This window comes from Protopterus annectens, chromosome 5.part1, assembly GCF_019279795.1.
Source record: "Protopterus annectens isolate FY-2018-M chromosome 5.part1, PAN1.0, whole genome shotgun sequence".
Taxonomy (NCBI): domain Eukaryota; kingdom Metazoa; phylum Chordata; order Ceratodontiformes; family Protopteridae; genus Protopterus; species Protopterus annectens.
Genome location: NC_056736.1, coordinates 464,907,362 through 464,914,572, shown reverse-complemented (window position 1 = coordinate 464,914,572; position 7,211 = coordinate 464,907,362). Strand labels below are relative to the sequence as shown.

The 7,211-nt window shown below is 36.8% G+C and overlaps 1 protein-coding gene across 1 annotated transcript in view; it reads left to right on the top strand.

Moving 5' to 3' along the window:
- The first annotated feature begins 1,124 nt into the window (after window positions 1-1,124).
- The window catches only part of UPK1B (uroplakin 1B), a 140,342-nt gene continuing 134,255 nt past the window's right edge, over window positions 1,125-7,211 (top strand). Inside the window, exon 1 of the mRNA XM_044073120.1 lies at window positions 1,125-1,191. The gene's annotated coding sequence lies outside the window, so the exon portion shown is untranslated. The remainder of the gene's footprint in view (window positions 1,192-7,211) is intronic.

Below are 7,211 nucleotides of genomic sequence, written 5' to 3'. Positions count from 1 at the left end.
GCCAAATGGAACTTTAAGGTCAGTGAAGGGCCCAGCCATACTCATATGTATCGGGATGAGAAGCAATTTCTGCTAACGGTCTGCGTGTACAAGTCAGACTTCAGTCAGGTGACATCTCTCAAAACCCATGTGCTGTTTCAAACTATATAATGTTTGTCTTCAGATTTAATAGATGTTTAAGGACAGCCGTAAGTTGTACTCTGCTCGGTTGCTTTTCCTCTGGCTAGGCAACTTTTAGAGCATTTTTCACAAGTGTTGAGATAAATGTGTTAAGTGGACCTCTTTCACTGGTACAATTTTAGGAGCACACCCTTCTCTCGCCCCACACTTTGGCCTCTTTATGTATTAGTAGTACACTTTATGCTACATGGGACATGACTGTTGCACTAACATGCCACATTTATGCCATTAGACAGGATTATTTTAATGATATCCTAACTCCTAGAGGTTAACTTTATCTTAAGTGTATGCTCTTAAATAAAAAGAATAAATGCAATGCTGATATGGCGATATGCAACATACTTCTACACTTTTAGCAATGTTTGTCTAAGCAATACATTCCAGTATCTTTTTAACTATATACAGATGTCTGACTTTCCAGTATGATGCAATGATACACTTTCAAGTTTTCTCTTCTGACTGTTAGTAGAATTTTACTTTTTTTGTTAATTAACCTACTTGGAAAAAAATTCTTTCTGGGCAGCCTTGGGTGGATATTTGATATATTTTTCCATGGGACCACTTCTATATAGTTCCCAGTGACCATGCCTTAAGTTCTTTAAATAAACTGCCAGCATACTGTTCATGTTCTGGTATTAATTAATGTGACATAAGAGCTGTATTTTCTACTGCTCCATACTGCTCTTAGGGAATAGACTGCTGTTTTACTTCACCACACCCTAAGTTCTATGTGCATGAAAAGTTCTTGCCTCATACCAAAATGTATGAATATAAATTTTATAAAACTGTATGAAGGCCTACCTCCTCCCCTTTCCCAAAACAGGTCTGGCTAGGGTCATGTGGCTTTACTCTCAGCCAATCCATTTTTTTTTGCTAATAGCTCTTTAAAGAGATGCCCAAAGGTTTTGCAACCTGTTTAACAGGTGTATCTGCATTCAGTTTAGTGAAACTATTACAGAAGTAGCAGGCAGAGAACAAGGAACAACCCAGAAGCATTTCTTAACTTTCTAGGTGAGTTGAAACTTAATACTGAAGCAAATTTTTAGAGTTTAATTTTATATGGTAATTTTTTTTGTTTACTTTTTAAATTACTTTGGAAAGTGTTTCACTCTTTAATGCTAGGAAATAGCTAGCATCTTCTACATTTAACCTACTTGTAGGTCAGTAGTAAACATTTAAAGTTAGCCATTTTATAAGTCAGCAGAGGCATGTTGCAGTATGTGTAGAACAGTGTAAATCTGAGGAATTAATCTGATCAGGCAACAATTTACTTCATGTGAACATTTTGTTCATTTTAAAACCTTTTTGAGTGCAGAAATGTGTACTTAAAGTTGTGACTGTTCAAACAGCAAGCCTTCGTTTTTGTTTAGTATGCTTTTAAGGTATGGTAGCAGTGCTTCTAGACATTTGTTGGTAAGAGCACGCTTGTGTAAAACTTTTAACTTCTGCATCTGTCACGTGGGACTGAAGCTATAGCACTGTTACAATTGTTTTCAGGCTGATTACTACTACTTATTTTGACTGTATGTGTGTTCCTGATCATGAAGCTGCTGGGGAAGCTGTATTTTTGATTCCATCCCTCCCACCAAAAAAAAAAAAAAAACAATGCAACTTTTGTGTTAAATAGTAATGGTTAAGAAACCAGTGTGCATCCTGGGTATGATTTTTTTTTTAAACTTGTGTGTTTATTATAGAAATAAGAGGCAGATTATCTTAAAACACTTGTTCACATTTTAAAATTGAGTTTAATTTTTGTAGGGCTAATGCAGCCATTTAATGACTATTCTTAGTCTGTCCCACCCCTCCGCTGTTGGATGGTTTCTTGTGAGAAGACATGGTAACTTCTATCAAAGAATGTGTTAATTGTTGCCAAGTGTACTTGGAAATGCTGAATTGGAGAATACACAAAGAAGGGGACATCCTTTGGGACCACAAATGCATGTGATAAAATTGCATTGGATGGTTGTCTTGAGACAGCACTAGAACAGAGAGCATTTAAAATACTGTAAAAATCTAGTGGCTTAATTTGGGTGGCACATTTGTGGTTTAGTGTGGGAATGGTACTTTATAATGGCCATTTTGTTAAACTACATTCCTCATTTAGGTGTGGCTGGAATCTTAAGACTGTTGAACTACAGTTCCCCTCCATTAACTTGTACATACAATGTTTCACTACAACTTTTGATTGTAATGCTTTGTAAATCAGGTTATAATATTCATGTTACACTTGAAAAAGGCCATTATTTTGGGGCCATTATTTTGGGGTAATTTATAATGAAGAACTCTCCCAAATCTATTTGGCTCTTATATCATTGTGTATATATAATGCCCCCCCCCCCACACCAAAAAAATGGTACAAGTAACTTTCCCCACATTTTCCAAACTTTGGTTGTAAGTTTATTAAAAAAATGGTCTGTTGCATTAACCTAAACCTTCTATACATGTCACAAAAGGTAAAACATGCATATGTGACATGAGCAAAGTGACTTAAAGGTTGAGGCTCCATAAAATCATTGGTGCTGTTAGACAATGGAAGGTAAATGAGATTGAGATTGATATCCAGTCAATGTAAAAATGTTTAATTCTGAAAAGGATTCATTTTCTTCTGTCACAGAAGAAGTGTTACAAAACTCCTGAAATCTAAAGGTGGCAACAGAGTAGGGGCTCCTGGAATTGGTGATTGTCAGTCTGTATTGAGGCACACCATCATACTTTGTGCAGGAGTGGGTGGTGCCAACTTGACTGACATCCTGATGGTGCTGTCAGTTAAGTGTTTGGCATTTTAAGTTGTTGTGATGCTGTGCTTTATGAAGTATAAAAAATGAAATTTTAATGGTACTATATGAAATTGTAATGGGTACTACTGACCTAATGCCAGTGAAAGACAGCCGCACATATCCACCAAGGGGGCTGCTGCCTCCCTGCTTTTACACCATTTTAAGTGCCTTCTGGTGCACCCCCCCCCCCCCGTGAACATTACACAGTTTTTATTTTTTAATTTCCTTTTTGTATTTTAAATACAAAAGAAGAGAATACAAAAAAAAATCAAGGCATCCTTTACTTCTTGAAAAATAAGAGGTCAGACATTATAAGGTCTTCCTATATCACACAAGTGGGTGGTGCTTGCTACTGTGCATCCTTGGTGTGTCCAAAATAAAAGGGATCGTACATTATAGGGTCTGCAGTTTCCTCCTCTTCTGTGGGGGGGGGGGGGTGAACAGTACAGGAAGTAAAAGCTTCTGATGCTATTTTAAGGGATGGCCCAGAATGAAAAATAACATGAGGTTAGAGGAACGGTGTAATTGAATTGCTTAAATTAAATTCATAACACATATGGAAAAGCAAAATTATAGCAGTAAATTAAAATATCTCCAGGAAATCTGCAGTCCAAGCAAGTATGTCACATGTAACACCAAAGAGGGACATTCTGTATGAAGATGTTTGGTTTTGCAGGTTAAACTATACCCACAAGCCATGCAAAGGAATGGAATTTGCTGTTCTGCCAAAATTAAAAGCTCACCATTTGAGCTGGTTTCTGTTCTTTCCAGTAAAGCCAAGGTATTTCTGGTATACAGTAACTGTTTTATGTAAACGTACAAGGTATCAAATTGTTTTGTGTGTGATTGTCTAAATGGGAATCTTGTGAAATATATCCTGTCCTAATAACAGGGCATTTGTCATTTTGTTGTTCTTGCAGGACATAACTGCTTAAATAGGGACTGCCCTGCAGAAAGGGGACAGGTGGTAGCCCTACGATGTGTCCACCTGGAAGAGTGATATCTCCTTAAGAGATGATAGGTTAGCAATAATGGCAGAATACATGGGACACAAGAACTGTCCCTTTTGTAAGAATTCTGTTTCTGTGGGATGGAATCGATAGCTAAGCTTCCCTAACAAGTGAGGTGACCTTTAGTTAATAAATGGATTTAAGACCAGTCATAGAACTTGATAACAAAATGACTGGGTAACTGAGCTACTATTTTTCAAAAAGAAGACAGTTGTCTTCTTTCTACTAGTATGTGTAATTCTTAGCTTGATGGTTTCTGAAGCTGCTTTTAAACCAAATGCTTTTATCTCAACAATTTTATAAATGCTTCTGCCACAGCAATTGACTTGAGCTTTTATAATTGCTGTAAAATACTTTTTAACAAAAAAATATTACAGTTTGTCTTAAATCTATACATTCCAGTTAGATTTCTGCTCACATCCGTTCTGTTTTTGTACACACAATAGTTAAAGCTGGTATTGCTCTCCCTTTTGTAATCTGGTAATGAATCCTAGGTTTTCTTAGTTTATTTTCACATGCTTGACTTCACTTGCAACTTAGATGCATAATCTTGATAGTGTGACCCTGTACTGTCAGAACAGATATGTTTGTCTGTACTGTTTTAAGTGGTACCACAGAGTCTGTAATCCATTGGAGAATGGCAGGCCACGACTACCACATCCACCTGGTTATAAAAGTGGTGGCTGATAGAATTTGTGTGCAGTTTGTAATTTCTTCATCCTTCCATAACCTCTGTTAATTCTTCTTAAGGTTGTGTGGTGCCAGAATATATCCCAGCAATCAATGGGGTAAACCAGACCACTGATCCTGTATGGGAAGCTAGCCCATGATAATACAGATGCATAAAAATTATTTGTTCCACTAAACAAGTAATATTTAAAATTTCCTGCATGTCTTACTATGTAGCTGGGAATATGAAACCCTGGCAAAATCCAAGCAGACTGTACCCTCCAAAAAAAAAATACTAACCGCAGGTAATCTCTTGTAAACTTTGTTACACTGCATTTTGTTTTCTTTATGCACTTTTTTCTTTGAACTTTGGATGAATCTGTAAATGACCCAGAAGCATCAGTGTCTATGACTCGCAACCTGTTAGTGGAAGAATTCTGGACAAAGTAAAAAAAATAAATAAAAATAATAATGTGGGGACAAAGGCCTAAAATCAAGTAGAGAGAAGTTGTTGGGGTAACAGGTTCTGCATGCATTTGCTGAAATCTGAATTTAGTGACTGAGATTCTTTGCCAGAACACCATACATTTTGAAGGACAGACCAAAAATATGAGGGAAAAATCTAGATATTTTGCAAAATTCCAGACAAATATGACTGCATACTTAAATTACCTTTCAGTTCATGTCTGTTTACTATGTAACTAACAGATTGCTTAAAACAAGGTGTGTACTGGCAAAAGCAGAAATCTGAAAGGTAGCACAGCCATTTGGCAAGCAGAATGTTTTTAAGAATAAACACCTGTGCTGTGCCATTTGTGGCTCATAGCTGGGAGTGCCATTAAAGCAGACATAATGTCAGGTTTGAGAGTGAGAAAGAAGTATGGATCATAATGGAATGAAATACAATAGTTTATTTTTCATTCTCAGGAATGTTTTAGTGTGTATTGCATAATTTTGTATTTTACAAAGCGTATAAACCAATGTGCTTTTAATGTTCTTGGTGCTATTCAATGAAAAGAAACTGTCCCTATGCAGTAAATAAAGTAACGCTACTTCTCTAAGACCATTAAAATTAATTACAATTATTTATAAGGCCTAGTTCTACCTTTAAGTGCTTATAGACCAATAATTTGCCGCAGTAGTTGAAAAGAGAAGCTTGTTCTCGTTTTGCACATTAATACTGGTAGTATTTCTGCTTCAGTTGATTCTAAGTATTTTTTTTTTTTCCCCTTACAAAGTTGTATTTTGTAATTTTGCATCCTTGACAATCTCCCCTTCTGAGCACAATATGTTAGCCTGTACAGTACTAGAGTAAAGATGAGGGTGACGCAGAAGCACATTTTACAGTATGCTAAGAACAGTTAATTACAGGTATGCTGCTGCACACACGTATCCACTTGTTTACTGTGGATATTAAGGTGTGGACATATCTGCAAATGAGCACGAAGCTAGGTGAGGTTTTTAAGCTTAAGCTTGCTCTTGCCTTAGCCATAAAGCAATTTTTGATGTCATTCATCTCATTTTTCTTGTAACTGTTTCCTTCTTGAGGAGGAAAAAATGTTTTATTTTGTCAGAATGCATTCTCATATCTGGCATATAATTCTTGACAGCTAGCATCTTTTGCACCTATGCAGTTTTTCACTATACTGTTTCTTTGTTTAATGTTTGATTGGGGATCTCCAGCTGGGTATAATCCCATTTTTGGTGGAGGCATAAAGAACAAAACTTCAAACTACATTTGAAAAGAACGTTTCAGTCAATGTTTATGTAGTTCTCTTAACGTCTGACCAGTACATAAGAGAATTAGCAATGCAATAATTTTATTGTAATTCTCAACGTATGCATTTTACGTCGAGAGATTTTCTTTGAATTAAAAGTGGTGGTGATGTTAAATGTGCGCGTAATTAGTGTTGCAAAGCCTTTTGAGGAATGTCCATCAGAAGTAGAAGGCACACTAACACTGATGTTTTAGCAGCTGCTTGCATATTGATTAGAAGAGCAAGACACTGTCTATAATTTTGCTTAACATCCACAAATACTGATCATCCTTAAGCCAATGTTTATAGCCTTCTAACTGATCCATATTAGCTAGTCCTATTTCAGCCCTTCTAAACTTTTGCCTTTTACCTCTGAAGATCAGATCCTTGTAGATTGAGGCTAAGGGCAAGGCACATGAGCAGATACATTGTATAATAAGGATTTGACATTTGTGGGCTGCCAGCTTTGTAAGCCTGCCATCTTGTGGAACAATGTTTGGGCTGTTCTGGTGTCCATCAGGTCTTCTAGGAGTCTCTTGGGTCCACTGGTTCTACTCCTGCAAGACTTTCCTTAACCAAAAACTCTCTGCCTGATTTTTCTCACTTACTGCCAAAGAAAAAGAAACATGCTGTTGGCCATGAGCACTTGAGACACTTCACCTCTCTTCCACCCACACTAATACCTATTCTAAAGTTTCTTCTTGGACTGCATTATTGCCTCTGCTGGCAGACAGCCTCCTGCTTTAAGTCCTTTTGAGATGTTGCAAACGTTAACCACTCAGTCTGACACCATTTTAATTTAATTCTCATTGCCTTGT